This window comes from Delphinus delphis, chromosome 21 (genome assembly GCF_949987515.2).
Source record: "Delphinus delphis chromosome 21, mDelDel1.2, whole genome shotgun sequence".
In the NCBI taxonomy this organism is placed as follows: Eukaryota; Metazoa; Chordata; class Mammalia; order Artiodactyla; family Delphinidae; genus Delphinus; species Delphinus delphis.
The window spans coordinates 22,685,494-22,705,184 of record NC_082703.1 but is presented as its reverse complement, the minus strand read 5'-3'; the positions used below and the strand labels follow the sequence as shown (position 1 = coordinate 22,705,184).

General features: G+C 40.2%; 1 long non-coding RNA gene and 1 pseudogene across 1 annotated transcript; both read left to right on the top strand.

The window, feature by feature from the left end:
- Window positions 1–50: 50 nt before the first annotated feature.
- On the top strand, window positions 51–19,188 carry LOC132417609 (uncharacterized). Its single transcript, XR_009517893.1, has 3 exons — window positions 51–248; window positions 5,770–5,831; window positions 19,054–19,188. It is a non-coding gene; the product is annotated as an uncharacterized lncRNA (long non-coding RNA).
- LOC132417711 (protein N-terminal asparagine amidohydrolase-like) lies at window positions 6,182–7,982 on the top strand (annotated as a pseudogene).
- Window positions 19,189–19,691: the final 503 nt, after the last annotated feature.

The following is a 19,691-nucleotide window of genomic DNA, read 5'->3' as shown; positions in this document are numbered from 1 at the left end:
AGACTAAGAGTGTCAGAAGGTCAGACGGTGGCGTTCTGAGTGTTCTCATTTCAGACAGCGAGGGTGCCCTCAGCGAATGCCAGACGGACAGGGAGACTTGGTTTGGCAACTGTGCGTGTCGTCTTCCGTTCGACAGTAGATCTCAGATGGGTTGAGACAGCCCCCAAGTGGACTGAGTGGGGCGAAGGACAAGCCACCAAATCTGCAAACAGGACTGTGGAACTGTGAGAAAATAGTGTAGAATTAAGGTAAGAAGCCGTCCCAAAGAGAGAAAAAACGGACTTCAGTATCATTCACCTCATGAATCAGAAGAACATTTTTGAGAAATTTTGGCCTCTTCGAAAAGGATACCAAAAAAATTATGTATATAACATGCAGGCTAATGAAAGTATGGCACATGGAAAAATATGCAGCAAAATGTAAACATTCATTTTTTATTTATTTTGTTTTTTTCGGTACGCGGGCCTCTCACGGTTGCGGCCTCTCCCGTTGGGGACCACAGGCTCCGGACGGGCAGGCGCAGGCTCCGGACGCGCAGGCTCAGCGGGCATGGCCCACGGGCCCAGCCGCTCTGCGGCATGTGGGATCCTCCCGGACCGGGGCACGAACCCGTGTCCCTTGCATCGGCAGCGGACTCTTAACCACTGCACCACCGGGGAAGCCCTAACATTCATTTTTTAAAATGAGGGTTACTTTTTTTTTTTTAACACTATGTATTTTCTGAATTGTTTACAAGGACTAAGTATTCGTTTTTTGGTATAAAATACTTCAAATATGAAGAGAAGTATATAGAGCAATTTTTAATCCCCCTGGAATCTACCACAAAGCTTTGTCTTACTTTAGGTCCTCCCTCCCTCCCTCCCTCCCTCCCTTCCTTCCTTCCTTCCTTCCTCTTTTACTCCTGCCCTCCCTCTTTCTTTCCTAAATTCTGAAAGAAAAAAATTACGGGGGGGGGTCAGGAGGGAGGAACGCTACAAATAGAGATGTCCCTTATGTAGTCCTTTCTCTTCTGCGGAGAAAAACACACACACACACACACACACACACACACATTCTGAAGAGTTTTTATGTATATGTGTATATATCAACATACAAGTGTGTGTATATTGTATGTTTTTCAGATAATGGTGTCATACATACTATACGAATCATTATGTAATTTGCTTTTCTCACTATGCTGCATCCTGTTTTTCTTTTTTTTAGGTTTATCAAAAAACAGAATACATATAATTCTAATTCATTTATTTTAACTTCTATAGGCTATTGCATTGTGTGACAATGACACATTTTATCTAATCTGATAAGGGATATTTACTCTGTCCCAAATATTTTGCTCTTATAAACAATACTGTTATACAGATTCTTAAGCAAATGTGCAAAAATTTCTCTAGGACATTTACCTGTGAAATTGCCAGGTCTTGGGAGTATACCTGCTTTTAGCTTCACCCGATGCTGCCAAAATGCTCTGCAAAGTATTTGAACCTCTTTTCACTCCACCAGAATAGACTGTGAATCTCCTCTGATCCACATTCTTGCCATAACTGAGTGTTGTCATAACGTCTTCTTTGTTAGTCTGATAGACTTACAGTAGTATCTGGTTATTATTTTAATTAAAATTTACTTGATTTTGTCAGAATTTTAAAATTTTGAAAATGGGGCTCTTATTCATTTTCTCCTTTGGTTCATCTAGGTATGGTAATTTTCTACAAGCAACATATTATTTATGTAGTAAAGTAATCTATTTTAGATTTACATTGTGTTTAGATAATGGTGTCTTTCTCTTTATTCTAAGTTTTCCATAATACTTTATATTATTTCTATATTTTAATTATTTTAAATTTTATTACAGTACTTCTCAAGATCTTTCTTTATGCATGCCAAGGACTGAGCAACATTTCCCTGATAGTGTAGAGGGCACCATATTTCTAATGAGTTCTGCTTAAGCCTGTCTTAAGTTTTTAGCTGTTATAGCAACAAACACTTTAGTCAGAGTATGTGTATGTATTAAACCTGTAGCCCACAGAAAGCTCCTGATTGTTTTCTCCTGAATGGCTTCTCACCAGAAACTAGCTTTTCCTATTTTTGATTACTTTCAATATTCCTAATTATTTATTATTTTGTTGTCTTTTTCTTTGCCCATTTACATCTAAGCCAGTTCATTGTTCTACTCATTTTTTTTCCAGGCATTGACTTTGTATCTTGCTGTCATACATAACATTTTTAGGGGTCAGGTTTATTGAGATATAATTTACACATAGTCAAATTCACCCTTTTTAGCATACAGTTCTATAAGTTTTGACAAACACATATAGTGGTGTATCCACCACCACAATGAAGACAGATCCATCACCCCCAAAATATTCCTTCGTGCCTCTTTCTAGACAACTGCTCCAACCTGAAGCCCTGGCAACCACTTAAAGGCTTTCTGTCCCTGTAGTTTTGCCTTTCTTTGAGTCTGTGATTGTGTTTGCCTGCTCTGTTTGCTATAACAAAATATCACAGACCTGGTAGCTTAAATAACAGACATTTATTATTATTATTATTTTAAATTAATTTTATTTATTTATTTATTTTTGGCTGCATTGAGTCTTCGTTGCTGCACGCGGGCTTTCTCTAGTTGCAGTGAGTGGGGGCAACTCGTTGCGGTGCGCGGGCTTCTCATTGCAGTGGCTTCTCTTGTTGCAGAGCACAGGCTCTAGGTGCGTGGGCTTCAGTAGTTGCAGCACGTGGGCTCAGCAGTTGTGGCTCACGGGCTCTAGGGCGCAGGCTCAGTAGTTGTGGCACACGGGCTTAGTTGCTCCGTGGCGTGTGGGATCTTCCCAGGCCAGGGATGGAACCCGTGTCCCCTGCATTGGCAGGCGGATTCTCAACCACTGTGCCACCAGGGAAGTCCTAACAGACATTTATTTCTCACCATGCTGGAGCCTGGGAAGTCCAAGATCAAGGTGCCAGCAGATCTGGTTCCTGGTACGAGCCTGCTTCCTCACTTACAGACATCTGCCTTCTCACTATGAGAGTTCTGGTCTCTCTTCCTCTTCTTATAAGGACACTAATCCCATCATGGAGGTTCCACCTTCATGACCTCATCTAAACCTAATTTCCTCTCAAAGGCCCCACCTCCAAATGCCATCGAATTTGGGGTTCAGGTTTCAACATAATCAATTTGGGGATGGGGGATATGAACCTTCAGCTCACAACAGTGATACGAGCGGAATTATACATTACATAGCCTTTTGGGTGTTGGCAAAATGCATTTGAGATTCAATGATGTTGTTATGTCAATAGATTTTTTATTGCCGAGTAGCATCCCCAATACATAGATGTTCTGTAATTTGTTCATATACTCATAAGTTGAAGGAAATTTGGGGTTGTTTACAGTTTGGGGCAAATACACATCAAGCTGCTATAACCATTTGCATAGAGGTTTTTGGGTGAAGATTAGCTTTTATTTCTCTTTGGTAGTTACACAAGAGTGGGTTTGTCATGTCGTATTTTATTTTATTTTCAGAAAAATGTAAATTTATTCACTGCCGCAATGCGGAAAATAAGAAACAATCCAAGCGTTCATCCATAGGGAATAACTAAATAAACTGTGGTACAATCATACAATGGAGTACTTTTCAGCAATTCAATGAGGGAGCTCTCTGTATACCTATATTGGAAAGCTCTTCAGTATACCATTTGAAATTTAAAAAGAAAAGGCAATGTCCAATTGTGTATGCTACCTTTTCCATAATAGAAAGTAAAAGTAAGACCATATATTCATATTTGCTTATTTTTGCTTAATAAAGCAAAGCCATGTCATAAAGTGTATGTTTAGGACGTCCCTGGTGGCGCAGTGGTTGGGAGCCCGCCTGCCGATGCAGGGGACACAGGTTCATGCCCTGGTCTGGGAAGATCCCACATGCCAGCGGAGCGGCTGGGCCCGTGAGCCATGGCCGCTGAGCCTGCGCGTCCGGAGCCTGTGCTCCGCAGCGGGAGGGGCCACAACAGTGAGAGGCCCGTGTACCGCAAAAAAAAAAAAGTGTATGTTTAACTTGATAAGAAATTGCCAAACTATTAAGATGGATCAGTCAGATTTTTCCTTCTTTTGCCTGTCCTGTAAATGTTTGTGCTTCCTAGTATTTCCTCCTTGGATTTCTTCTCTTGCTACTCTTTGCTCTCCCCTTGGACAGTCTCAACCACTCCCTTGGATTGTGCTAACCATGGATGAACCTTACTCAATAGCTCCAACCCTGATTTTCTTGCTTGTATATCCACCTACCTTCAGAATACCTATCTCCACATTTCTACAGCCTTGACCAGTTTGTCCAAATGAGCTGGCTAACACTGTGACCATCACCGCTGTGTTCTCCTCTGTGGCTGACCTCAGTCATGAAAACCAGTCATCGAAGCCAATAATCCAGGAAATGTTCTGAGCTTCTCTCTTTCACAATTCACATTCACTAAGTTCTATAAATTTCCACTGCTTAAATAGGTCTTGATACTCTCCCTTCCTTTTCATTTTCCCACCATTATTGCCTCAGCTCAGAACCTTGCCTATATTACCGCACTAGCCCATTTACTGACTTCTCTGCTTTATACAACCTCAAATGCTAAACAAATCCTTGCCCAAGTGTGTCTCTAACCTGCCTGCATCTCCAGCTACCTCTTCCACTTATGCCTACCTCATTCCCTATGTCCCAGTTGCACTAAACTATTAGAAGTTCCTTGGAAAAATTATGTTGTTCATCATATGACATATTCCATGTCATTGTACATGCTGGCTAAGGGATAAGGTTATAAATCAGAGAATTTGGATGAAACCTAGTAAATTCAGAGAAGAGAAATTTGGAAATTTTTGAAATTTAAAACAAGTAAGGAGTCCAGTTAGAGCCTCTGGCTTGTGATTTTTATTTCTTTAATTATTTAATATATGGATACTCTTCTGCACTCTCATTGGAAGGGTGTATTGGGGCTATCTTCAAGGAAAATTGTCATATTAAAATTATAGTCTTCAACTCAGATATTCAGCTTCTTGTTATTTATCCTAGAGAAACACTTGTACTTATGCATAAAGGGGCATGTACAAGGATTTTCATTGCTTCTTAGTTGTAATTGTGGAAGATTGAAAACAGCCTAAAAATTGGCAATAGGAGAATAATTAAACTATGGTGCATCTATAGAATGAAATGTGTTGCAGTAATTAAAGATAACATGTTAAATCTGACATAAAAAGCTCTCAAGGGTATACAATTTAGTGGGAGGGAGGAGAGAAGTAAGCTGTGGGATAAAATACATGGTATGATATGGTTTATGGCATTTTAAAAGGTCTAGAAGAATCATTTAAGACCAATGACAGTATTTACCTCCAGAGAGAGGATTGCGATTGGGGTAGTGATCAAAACAGATTTTGCTTAGTCTTGTTGTGTGATTTTTCTAACTGGCGTGTTGTCTTAATGTATTATTACTCACATTTTTTAAAAATTTATAACGTAAAAAAGCATGAAGAAAAGAGGGCAAAGCATTCAGACAGGTTTGGCACAAAAGGAGAAATGTAAATAGCAAAAAAAAAGTTCCAAAAATGTTTTGAAGAAAATTTATCAAGAATCAGTGATAGCTCTGTTTGGATGATGAAGCTATGAATAATTCATTTTTGGCTTTCTACTCTTTCTACCCAGCTATATTTTTCAATCTTTTTAAATAATGGAAATACATAGATATTTTTAAAGGGCTAAGAAATGGCTGGAAAATCCTAACTACATCCACCTTTAATTCTCACTCTGCCAGGTGCCATTTGGCATATGAGGAAGTTTATGATGAAAAACTCCCATGGAAAAGTGATATTTGAGGTGAGTGGCCCTCTCCTGGTGTCATGTGACAGACCAACACACTGATATGCTGGAAACCAACTCCCCCCTTCAAAAAAGCCCTGACTTGTGGCATTTGCTGATTTCCGCAGTGTTATTTATGCTTTGAATTGTGACACCCCAAAAACATATGTTGAAGTCCTAACCCTCAGTACAGTACTTCAGAATGTGACCTTGTTTGGAAATAGGGTCATTGTAGATGTAATTAGTTAAGATGAGGTCATATGGGGAGGGCACTTAATCCAATATTACTGGTGTCCTTATAAGAAGAGGCCCAGAGACAAAGACACACAGGGAGAGTGCCAGCGACCACAGAGGTGCAAATTGGAGAGATGCATCTACAAGCCAAAGAACACCAAAGGTTGACAGCCACCACTGGAAGCAGTGAAGAAGCAGAGAAGAATTCCACCGAGCATCTCAGAGGGCACAGAGCCCGGGTGACACCTTGATTTCAGACTTCTGGCCTCCAGAACTATAAGGGAATACAGGACATTTAAATCACTATATTATCCTTTATAATATCAATTAGTTGCATTATTATATTGGTTAAGAAAATAATTTATACTGCATACTAAATAACTAATAAACACATAATAATAGTTAACTCTCAATTACGGTACTTTGTGTTAATTTTTAAGGCAGCCCTAGGAAACGAATACACCTGCTATAAATACTTCTGTCATGGCCAACTGACATGACTTCACTGGATGCAGAGTTAAAAGGGCTGTCCACAAACAATTCTCATGAGCCAGTATAAGCTGTACCACTGAACAGCTGATTTCGGGCTCATCTAAGCCATAGAGAGTTCCAAGTGTGTTCAGAGAAGAATTTGACATAGGTTTAACCAAGAACTTTCAGTATAGAAGTATCATCAGTGGACATTGTCTTATGTGGTATGCACTTTTAAAATCTCCATGTTGGGTTCAAGAGGTACATTAACCTATTTCAATTCTGGAGAAGCAAGTAAGAACATGAATGTGAAACTACCTGTTAACCATTCAGGTAGCAATGACAACATGAGGATATATAGGTCAGGTTACCCACTTGAGACTAGTTCCTGTGTAATTCTCTTTTTTTTTCTTTTTGGGTTTCTTTGGGGGGGTTGTTTTTAATTTTTGTTTCTTTCCTATGTTATTCTGACTGTTTCAGTTAGGAGTTTTAAAACTGCTTAGCGCTGATATATCCCGGATCAAGACACACACACACACACACACGCACACAGAGTGATTGATAATGGACACATAGAGGAGTGTCAGGCAGTTGTCACCAAAACGTACTCATCAACTTCTCAGTGAATTTGACAGAGGAGATTGACGTTCACTCAGTGATACTATGTGTGACAGAATTAAAAGATTAAGAAGAAAATGAGAATCACTTTACAGTCATTTCTGGCTTTGCTGTCAAGATTAAAACTGCTGAGATTTACGGAACCCCCTTCCAAGGTCAAGGTCCAGAGGAGGAGCTGCGGGCTGTGGGAGCTGGAACTGGACCGATGATGAGCACTTCAGATGCAAAGACAGAATGGCTTCGTATAGACCGCATTCCTGGATGCCATTTCCTCATGTAGCTTCCTGGTTCCAGCAAGATGATAAGCAGGACTTCCCTGGTGGCACAGTGGTTAAGAATCCGCCTGCCATTGCAGGGGACACGGGTTCGGGCCCTGGTCCAGGAGGATCCCACATGCTGTGGAGCAGCTGGGCCCGCGTGCCACAACTACGGAGCCTGCGCTCTAGAGCCCATGAGACACAGCTACTGGGCCTGCGTGCTGCAACTACTGAAGCCCGTGTGCCTGGAGCCTGTGCTCTGCAACAAGAGAAGCCACCACAACAAGGAGCCTGCGCACCACAATGAAGAAAGCCTGTGCACAGCAACGAAGACCCAACACAGCCAAAAATAAATTAAAAAAAAAAAAAAGATGATAAGCAAATAGTAGAGAACCTTTCGACTTCACATTTGGCTAAGCCCCTCCTCTTTGTGGAACATATTAGATCTACCTTGATGTTTTTAAAAAAATACCCATCCCCAACTAACTGTTTCCTGGAAAGAAATGAAGAAAAAAGAGAAGAAAAGAAAGAGAGAGAAAAAGAAAGAAAGGAAGAAAGAAAAAAAGGAAAGAAGAAAGGGAAGAAATGAGGGAGGAAGGGAAAAAAAATGGCTTGGCTTATAGAATAAGATCTCTCCTCCAGAGAGCTTAAAATAGGAATTACCAAAAAAAGCAACTTTTTGGCATGACAAAGACCATTGGTGGCAGTTGGAAAGAATATAAATTTGGAATCTACATCCGTTGAGTGTTAGTTCTTCTTCCTTACCAGTGTCTTTCAAATAACTTTCAAAATAAAATCTTATTTTGGCAAAAGAAAAAAAAAAAAGAATCTCACTACCACCTTGCCATACACATAATCATTAAAACCTTTATTAAGTGCTGTGTTTCTCTTCAGAATAAGTTGCCAGACTAAAGGAATTATACAGACACAGCGCCACAGTTCTTGAAGCTAACAAACTCAAGTTTCCTTCTTAGGAAAGGACAAGGAGAGCTCATCACATTTACCCATTGGGCTGCTTCCCTTCTCGCTTTAAACCCTTAAACAGTTTTTCAGGGTAATGTCCACTCCTTCAAGAGGAATCCCAGAGCCTTTGGGAGCAGCGTCCAGCACACACACTTACTCTCCCATCTGTAATCTTCCACTTCCTGTTTCCCATCCTCCTCCCTCCAGCCGTATGGGATGCTATGCTGTTTCTTTCTTTCTTTCTTTCTTTCTTTTTTTAATATTTATTTGTTTATTTGGCTGTGTCGAGTCTTAGTTGCAGCACATGGGATCTTCGCTGCGGCACGCAGTCTCTCTGGTTGTGGCATGCGGGCTCTACAGCGCACAGGCTTAGCTTCCCCGCGGCATGTGGGATCTTAGTTCCGGATCAAGGATCGAACCCGTGTCCCCTGCATTGGAAGGCAGATTCTTAACTGCTGGATCACCAGGGAAGTCCCACTATGCTGCTTCTTGAAGGCGCTCTGCTCCTGCACCTGTCTTCTTGGTCCAGAGCACTCCCCCTCCTTGGACTGCTCTCCCCACCCCACTCATTACCTACCCACCCTCCAAGTCAGGCCGGAACTCTTGCCTTTTCTGCCAGGACTTCCCCTGCCCCTCAGTCCTTCTCTATCACATTATACTTGGTCATTACTTCTACTATACCATTTATCAATTTTGATTATAATCATTTATATTTCTCCCTTCCAGGAGAGAGAAGCCTCTTAAATGCAGAGACAATTTTGTTTTTCTCTTTGTCTCCCCAGGGCTTGGCACATAGTAGATGTTTAAATACTACTGAATGAAAACCAGTAATTTATAAAGTGCTTGGCTATTTACAAAATGTTTTTCAAGTGCATTATTTCTATTACTATTCTAGAATTGACTCCATTTTTACCTGTTATTAGCCATTATCATCAGCCCAATTATTTTGCAAATGAGGACGCTAAGGTTCACAGAGGGTAAGGAACTTGGCTTAAGATACTCAGCTGTTATATGGTCAGGCTGGGCTACAAAGCTTGAATCTACTGACCAGAAAGCAGAGAGACAGGTACAGGAAGAATAGACACCTCAGCAGACTATCAAGTTCATCAGATCATTTTTACTGAACAGTCTGACAAGGGAGCTAGGAGGCTGGGTATTTAAGACTCACTAGTTTTAAGATTTTAACCATGCTGGACCTCAGTTTTCTCCTCTATAAAATGACAGGATTGTACTATATAAGTAATTTCTCAATTATCTTATATTTCATGTCCACTAATCTTTCTAATCCAGAGATTCCCAAACTTTCCCGGTTCCTGGTGTCCCCGGGCCAAAAGAAATACCTGAACAATTCTCTTTATTAAGTAGTGTGGTCTAAACAACTTAGTAGTAGTTGGCGTGGTATCCAACCGTTGTCTATGCCCCTCAAAAACTTAAAATAACCCACAGTGCCTCTGTAAGTTTGCTTGTCACACTAGGGTGGTTCAGCACACAATTTAAGAATCACAGTTTTTTGGGCTTCCCTGGTGGCGCAGTGGTTGAGAATCTGCCTGCCAATGCAGGGGACACGGGTTCGAGCCCTGGTCTGGGAAGATCTCACATGCCGCGGAGCAACTAAGCCCGTGCGCCACAGCTACTGAGCCTGCGCGACTGGAGCCTGTGCTCTGCAACAGGAGAAGGCCGCGACAGTGAGAGGCCTGCGCACCGCGATGAAGAGTGGCCCCCGCTCGCCGCAACTAGAGAAAGCCCTCGCACAGAAACGAAGACCCAACACAGCCAAAAATAAAAAAATTAAAAAAAAAAAAAAGAATCACAGTTTTAATCAAAGAAACTCAGCTCTACTCTGATAGAAATAAAAAGTCTCTTTTTTAGAGAAAAATGCTTATATCGTAGTTATTTACACAAGTTTTAAACACATGATCATTATAATGGCATTATTGAAGGTATATTTTAACGCCAAAGTTTTAAAACACAGATAATTCTGTTAATAAGCTGAAACATAGCAAAATGTTGCTGGGAATATGGTTTACTGATATCATCATCATAAAGCACAAAATAAATTCTGGTAATATTAGAATTATTATAGCTCTGACTAACACATAAAAAGGGTAAAAATCATTCTATTAGAAATTAAATGATAGTAATACTATTGACATTCACTTTTACAGCTATCATTATAAACTTCAAAGATAAAAAATAAATCCATCACCAGGAAACATATAACGGTTATTGAACCTTATTGTTGAGAAGCCTGTAGTTGCATTTTGCTGAATAGCATCTTAGTTCTTGGAATAAAGTTTTAAACAGCAACTGGAAGAACAGCTTTAAGTTAAAAATGTTTTATTTTTAGAGTTGTCATGGTGTAGAAGTTATTCTCACATAGCTAAGTTGCTGGAAAGAGTCCAAGTTTTGTGAAAGTTTTTCATTAAGTGTTTCATGTTGTCCCTGCTTTACACCCAAAGAATTGCAAACTCTTCATAAGCTGTTGTAATACTGGTTTAGCTGATAAATTAAGAAAATCCCCCTTCTTTGAAATCCTAAGCCACAAAACATGTGTTACATTGCTAATAAGGAGGAGTGGACAGAGATGGGCCACCCAAAGATTCTCCTATTCCTGCATCATCTGCAAGGAGAAAACAGCAATTTAATTGTAATTCTTGCTTATCCGGGTAAACAGTTACCACCAATACAAGGTACCCAACTGCACAGAGATGGAGCCTAGAGCAGCAGGAGGTGGTACATAAAAATACAGGTACTCCAGGAAACTGGGGGAGGGGCAGGACAATAATTAATAGCTGTCAGGTGTGGTTTGCAGGATGTAGGATGTGGCTGGTGGGCTAGAGGAAGAGAATTAGAAGAAATGATGCTCATCCAAGGTTTTTTTTTTTGGTTTTTTTTTTTTGCGGTACGCGGGCCTCTCACTGTTGTGGCCTCTCCCGTTGCGGAGCACAGGCTCCGGACGCGCAGGCTCAGCGGCCATGGCTCACGGTAGCCGCTCCACGGCATGTGGGATCTTCCCGGACCGGGGAACGAACCTGTGTCCCCTGCATTGGCAGGCGGGCTCTCAACCACTGCGCCACCAGGGAAGCCCTAGCTTTAATTTTTAAATAGTTTTAATTAATTTTGATTTTACTTTAATTTTTAAAAGCTTTAATTTTTAAAAAAAGCTTTTAGTTTCTTATTGTGGAGATATATATGTATATATATAACAAAATATACCATTTTAACCATTCTTAAGTGTAGAATTCAGTGGCATTAAGTACATTCACATTGTTGTACACTCATTACCATCATCCATCTCCAGAGTGTTTTCATCTTCCCAAACTGAAACTCTGCACCCATTAAACAACCCTCTGTTACCCTCTCCACTCCCACCCCAGCCCCTTGCAACCACCACTGTACTGTCTGCCTCTGTGAATTTGACTATTCTAAGTACCTCATGTAAGTGTAATTGTATAACATTTGTCCTTTTGTGTCAGACTTCTTCATTTAGCATAATGTCGAGGTCCACCCATATTATAGACATGTCAGAATTTCCTTACTTTCTAAGACTAAATAATACTCCACTGCATGCATATATCACATTTTATTTGTCCATTCATCTGTCACTGGACACTTGGGTGCTTCCACCTTTAGGTTATTGGGAATAATGCCACTATGAACATGGATTTACAAATATCTGTTTAAGTCCCTGCTTTCAGTTCCTTTGGGTAAATATCCAGAAGTGGAATTGTTGGCTCATACGGTAATTCTACGTTTCTTTTTTCTTTGTCTTTTCTTTTTTCTTTTTTTTTTTTTTTCAGGAACTGCTGTATCATTTTCCACAATAGCTGCACCATTTTACATCTGTAACAGCAATGCATGTGTTCTAATTTCACCACATCCTTGCCAACACTTGTTATTTTCTGGGTTTTGTTTATTTTAATAATAGCTATCCCAATGGGTATAAAGTGTTGTCTCATTATGATTTTGATTTGCGTTTCCCTAAGAGCTACTGATGCTAAGCATCTTTTCATGTGTTTCTTGGCCAGTTGCATACCTTCTTTGGAGAAATAGCTATTCAAGTTCTTTACCTATTTTATTTATTTATTTATTTATTTATGTTTGGCTGCGTTGGGTCTTCATTGCTATGCACGGGACTTCTCTACTTGTGGAGAGCAGGGGCTGCTCTTCATTTTGGTGCGTGGGCTTCTTGTGGTGGCCTCTCCCGCTGCAGAGCACAGGCTGTAAGCACGTGGGCTTCAGTAGTTGTGGCACGTAGGCTCAGTAGCTGTGGCTCACGGGCTTAGTTGCTCTGCGGCATGTGGGATCTTTCTGGACCAGGGCTCGAACCTGTGTCCCCTGCATTGGCAGTCGGATTCCCAACTACTGCACCACCAGGGAAGCCCCTTTACCCATTTTTAAATTGTTTTTGTTGTTGTTACAGTCATTGAGTTGTAGGAGTTCTTTAAGTATTCTGGATATTAATCTCTTATCAGATATATGATTCACAAATAATTTCTCCCATTCCATGGGTTCCCTTTTCACTGTTGATAGTGTCCTTTGATGCACAAAAGTTTTTGATTTTGATGAAATCCAATTTACCTATTTTTGTTTTGTTACCTGTGCTTTTGGTGTCAGAAAATTTTTAGTTTTTAATTTAAAAACATCATGTCTCCTGCCTCATAGTTACCACTGGACCAGGTCTTTTTTTGTTAGGATTCTGTCAGAGGTAAATGCATTTTGAAGTAGAGAACATGGATAATTGCACACTTGGAATGGAAAACTAAGGTAATTATGTTCCAGATGCAAACAGAGAGGGTTCACCAATCCATCCTGGAAGTCTTTTGTCAGAATTGCCTAAATAGTGCAGGGGTGGAGTTTAGGACACAAGGCCTTTGGGGACCAAGCAGACAAGGCGTGGAGATGAGATGGAGATAAGATAGAATGAAATAAGAATATGAAGAAGCCCTTTGTTTAGAAGATTGGGAAGGGGGCAGCTTCACTTTGCTGAGGGATACAAGGTGTTAATCACACTCTGGTGGAAGACCCCTGCTTATTCTAACACAGAGAGAAGGGTTTGACCTCTTCCCGAAATTCAGTTCACTGTTGATATTAAGGTGTGAACCCTCAGTGATATTGTAGGCTCATTTTAGACCATAGGACAATGGATTGCCATTACTCATTTCAACCTGCTCTCCTAAGAAATTCAAACTTACATTCAACTTGATTTACCCTTTGCTTTCTAGAAGAAGTTGCTCTGGGTGTTAAAGTTCAAGGCAAAAGTTCATACCTTCCTACCAACTCAGGAGATCCGACAGAAGTCTTGCCCTCTGAGGGGCCCAGTCCAGAGCAAGGGCTAGTCCTTGGGCTGAATCAGCTGAATATCCTCCTGGATATATCCTTTCCCTTCCTCAAGACATTGACTCCGAATAGACACTCAAAGATAGATCTCCCCTCAGGGTCTGTCTGGTTCCTTCACTGCTTATCCTCCGGTCACTTCTGCTGAGACCAGACTACCCCATCCCTCTGCTGACTCTGGAGAATTGAAAGCTACTCCCATGGTACATAGACTTCTTGCTACTTCACAAACACACAGCCTCACCTGGGACAGGATGCAGCAGGAAAGTTAACGGTGGTCATTGCTTGCCTCTTAGGGTCTCTAGACAGTTTGATCATTGCCTTCCAGGACTTTATTACCTTGCAGTCTCCTGGGCCAATCAGAAATATTTCCCCTGAGGACAGGGTAATCAGCCCGGCGTGACCTACTTACTAGTTAAGTCTCCAACCTGATCAAAGGGCCTTCTGCTCAGACACCTCCTGCTCATTATTTAGAGCACAGACCTGTGTCCACTCGAGAAAGCCTGGAACCAGGAGAAAGGTGACTTCACGATCAGAGGACGCCACACTCCGTGTGATCAGCAGGTAGCAGTGATCCTGCCACATGGGCTGAAGTAGTGGCAATGGGGACACTTTGGGGATGGGGGGAGGGCCTTGGTATGAAAAGCATTTATCATGGTGTTTAAGTGATATCAGGGAAAACTTGTAATGGGAAACTACTAAAATCAATTTATTGTAGAGCATCTGTGACTGTGATTTCTCTTGGAGGAGTTGGTGCCAGCCTAGTGAAACATCCAGATTTCTGGTTGGAAGTTGCCACCAAATTTCCATAAATTATCCATGCACATCTTTTAGAAAGTGTTCAAAGCGAAATCTCTGACCTCCTGTCTTCTCCTGACCCCAATGTCCTGATACCATGTCTCTCCTGCCTGTGTCTCTCTGATAGTTTGCCCAGAAAAACTCAATTCGTGTCCCATTTCTATTTTAATCAGAGTCAAACCCTCTGGAGGGAAGGCAATAACTGAGCAGCTATTAGAAGTGGGGAATAGTATGAGGTTAGCCTGTTGTTGTAATGAAAAGCAAACAACCAACAAAAGATAAAAAATAATAACATTACATGCAAGGGAGTTCACCAGGAACTTTTGCTGCTACTTACAGTATTTTTAGGAGGAAAAAAGAAAGAAATATGGTGCTAGAAAACCTCAGATATTTAAGTGATTTTTGCCAAAGTCACACTGTCAAAAACAAATTAAGCAGTTTGATATTAGATATTTTTTGGAAGAACGTGGAGAATGAACAAACCAGCAAAGAAAGAAATTGTTCATGGAAGTTAAGTCTCCTGACTTCCAAATCAGATTCAGCTAAAAATACTCTTACTCTTATATATGCCTCATCTTCATGTCACAATCTTGATGCACCTGGAGTTTGCACACACTAATTGCTGTACCATGCTGTATGCAGGTGTATGATTCATTCATCTTTGAAAATCTTATTTACTTTTTCAAGTCAATTAGTTTCTCTGAAACATCGTGTTGCTGCCTAATAGTCAACAGTTCAGCATCATTTTTTTTTTGTTTTGCTTCAAGAAATAGCAGAGAAAATGACAGTGGCAGTTTAAGGTGGGTTTTATTTCTCCATATGTAAATATATATATCGTTTGAGCAAAAAAATGTATTAGTATTCAGGTGAAGATTATAGCGATCTTTTTGAACATCTGTTTTATCTTGACTAGTTTTAAATTCAGGAGCAGCAATTTCATCGCAATTCAACTTGTTTCAGTTTTATTATATCATACTACGCTAATCTTAAAGACCCCTAATAGCTTTCATTCAATTTAGACCAGAATATCACAAATCTCTAGACTGAGTAGTATAATGCCCACTATTCAAATAAAAACAAGTTATTGTAATATAATGACACCTCCAAATGCTAAAAGCAGACCCATGGATATTAAGTTGAGGTAGAGAGACCAGTATTCCTGCTTATTATTTTATGGCAGAAATATCCCAGTTACGCTGATTGCAAAGTAAAATGGAAACTATATGGTGGAGAGGGACTTGGGAACCACACAGACTGGATTATAATTCCAGCCCTTACACATAGAAACTGCATGACTTTGGGTAGATTATGAACTCCCCCAGAATTTGAATTTCCTCACCTGCAAAATGGAGATAAACATCTACACATTATGATTGATGTGGCATAAAAGAAAACTAACACAAATGCCATGGGCCTGGTCCTTAGAGCAGGTGGCATTCAACAAAGATTAGTCCCCTTCCCACCGTTTCTTTGCTTGCACTACAACATTGGAAATATACAGCTATAAAAAGTTGTCTTGGAAGAGACTGAATTGGAAACTTGTGTTATGAAAAACAGGATTGCAAGGGTGTCGATTCTGAGGCATGAGGATTTGTGAGCATATACTTGGAGCTTTATGCCTGCAAGATACTTGTAGAGCTTTTATAGCTTTAAGAGAACAGTCTGGATGCCATCTTCTTCAAGGATCTACCATAGAACTTCCTTTCCTTTTCTGAGATTTGTGGACAGTACCTTGTACAGCTCTAAGATAATGCAATTCTTTCCCTATTGTCTGGACTATTCTAATAGTTACAAAACAGTATTTCACCAGCAGAGGCTACTACAGTTTATATAAAGGTTACAAACTGAAACTTCCTCTAAGATTATGCAATGAATTTTGGGGGGGAAAGGGAGGAAATACTTTAAGTTTAAAATTTTATAAAATAAAAAATGATGATTACTTGTTGCATATGTCTATCATACTATATTATATGTATATACATATTTGTTTCCTATTTTATTTATTTATTTTTAAATATTTATTTATTTGGGTGCAGTGGGTCTTAGTTGTGGCATGCGGGATCTTCGTTGCCTTGTGCAGAATCTTCATTGTGGCATCTTCATTGCGGCACGTGGGATCTTTTAGTTGCGGCATGCAGGTTCTCAGTTGCAGTATGTGGGATCTAGTTCCCTGACCAGGTATCGAACCCGGACCCCCTACATTGGGAGCGCGGGGTCTTAGCCACAGGACCACCAGGGAAGTCCCCTGTTTCCTATTTTAGTGTGTAAGTTCCTTGAGGGCAGAGGCTGTGTCATAAGTGCATGTCATAAGTGTGTCATAAGTGTCATGGTGCCTTGCTAAGCACAGAGTACACAGTAAGTGCTCAATAAACACTTTTAAAAATGTACTAAGAATAAATCTTGGTAGACATAAAAATACATGAGTACTATCTATTGACATGGCCAGGCCCACAAAATTCAATTTCCAGCTGTCAAAATCTTCCCCATCTTTCAAGGCCCAGCCCAGAAGCAAAGGAACTTCTTCCCAGACTCTTCCCTAATCCTTCCACAACACTGAGAGGTAATATTCCTCACTTTTGCATTCTCATAGCGCTTCATACCTCTTCTTTTTGAACACCTGCCACATTATGCCTCGTGTTATAATCTGTTCAATGACTTAGGTATAAATTATTATTAACTCCTGACTATCCATTATTGCATCATCCTCAAATGCCTCAGAGTCCTCACCAAATGCATGTCGAATTCACCCCTTATTCAGCAGCTAACCTCTGAAATCCTAAAGTTAAAAAACAAAGTTTTAAAGTAGCTTCAGAACCTTTTGGAAATACGTATATTCATAACAAGATGAATATAGGAAAATACTGAACTTCATGTAATAGAAGGATACTACCTGGATTTGCATCTGGGCTCCATCATTTATTTGCTGCTGGATCATGGTCAAGTTACGTAGCCTCTCTGTGCCTCAGTTCCTTCATCTGTAAAATGGGGATGATGATAATACCTAACACTTATGGTTGGAGACAGTATAGGCAGAGGTCTTTGAGGAGAGCTTGTCACATAGTGAGCGCTCAGTCATTGTCATCTACTATTTAATCATCACCATCATCGTCATCATCACCATCATTGACTCAGAGAAAGATTCCTACTTTATATTCAGCTTCTCAAAAGAATACCAGATATTGGTGATGTGAAAGGAAATGATATTGATATGATTTTTAAAAATTCTATTGTGGTAAGAACACTTAACATGAGATGTACCCTCTTAACAGATTTTTAAGTTCACAGTACAGTATTGTCATCTATAGCACAATGATATACAGCAGATTTCTAGAACTTACATAATTTTGCATAACTGAAACTGTGTCTGTTGATTAGCTGTTGCTCATTTCCCCGTCCCTGCAGCCCCTGGCAACTACCATTCTGCTCTCTGCTTGTGTGAGTCTAACTGTTTAAAATACCTCAAATAAGTGGATCATGTAGTATTTGTCCTTCTGTAACTGGCTTATTTCCCTTAGCATAATGTCTTCAAGGTTCATCCATGTTGTCACATATTACAGGCTTTCCCTGTTTTTAAAGGCTAGAGGTATATCCATTATATGGATATAGCATATTTTTCTTTATCCATTCATCTGTTGATAGGTATAACAGGTATTTAGGTTGTTTCCAAATCTTGACCATTGTGGATAGTGCTGTAAGGAACATGGTAGGGTCAATATGTTGTCAAGATCCTGATTGCAATTCTTTTGGATAAATACTCAGAAGTGGGGTTGCTGAATCACATGGGAGCTCTGTTTTTAATTTTTTGAGGAACTTCCATACTGTTTTCCATAGTGGCTGCACCATTTTGCATTCCCTCCAACTTTGTACAAGGGTTCCAGTTTCTCCACACCCTCACCAACACTTGCTATCTTTTCCTTTTTTAATAGTAGCCATCTTAACAGGCGTGAGGTGATGTCTCATTGTGGTTTTGACTTGCATTTCCCTGATGATGAGTGTGTTAAACATCTTTTCCTATACCTGTTGGCCATGTGTATGTCCTTTTTGGAGAAATGTCTATTCTGGTCTTTGCCCATTTTTGACCAGATTATTTGTTTTTTTGCTATTGCATTGTATGTGTTCCTTATATATTTTGGAAATTAACCACTCTCTGATATATGGATTGCAGATATTTTCTCTATGTTGTAGGGTGCCTTCTCACTCAGTTTTTATTTTCTGTGCTTGGCAGAACCTTTTAGCCTGATGTAGTCCCATTTATTTATTTTTGCTTCTGTTGCCTGTGCTTTTGGTGTGATATCCAAGAAATCACTGCCAAGACCAGTGTCCTGAAGATGGTCCCCTATGTCTCCTTCTAGGAGTTTTACAGTTTCAGGTCTTACATTTAAGTCTTTTATCTACTTTGAGTTGATTTTTGAATATCGTGTAACACATGGGTCCGGCTTCTGATATGTATTTTTACATTGATAAATTGGTGCTTTACTTTGCCATTCAGTTTCTGCAGTCCCCACTTCAACCTCACAGTCCACCTTTTTTTTGTCTTCTAAAATTTCTTCTCTTCTTGTAAGGTTCATCTTTGCCTGGACAAGGCCCAGTTCCCTCTGCTTTGCTTCCCGCATTGCTTACTGACCCAGATCTGCACCGCTCCCGATGCCCTCCTGCCCCGCCTGCAGCCAGCACTGAGTCAACAAGCAAAATCTCACATGTAATATTCTGAGATTCAACCCTCAGGTAATAATTCTCCTGCATTTAGTCCTTCATATCCTTTGGTTCACAGAGACGTTGAGTCTAGTGCCTTGAAATGGCTGACCTAAATAATATCCCTAGATTTTTGAAGATAATATAAAGTTTATTTTAGTAACAACCATGAGTCATCACAGAAGCTAATGAACTTGGGAATTCTAGATAAAATCATCCAAGCATATAAAGCCTATTTTCCAAGGTTCCTTTTTCTCAGTTCAAGGCCACAAAAATTGGAACGTGATAGAACTTGACTCCTACATTTGCCATATGTCTAAATAATATGAGGTAAAAATGAAGCCAGCAAAGTGTTAAATAAAACATGCTCTGTTCTCCTACCTTGACAAATATACCACAGTAATGACCTATAAAGGCCAAGGTTGAAGTTAGAATTCTCAGACTCCTTGGTGGTCTGTACAGGAATGTGGTAGCAGAGGGAAAGCTGGCCCCAACCCTGGGCCAATCG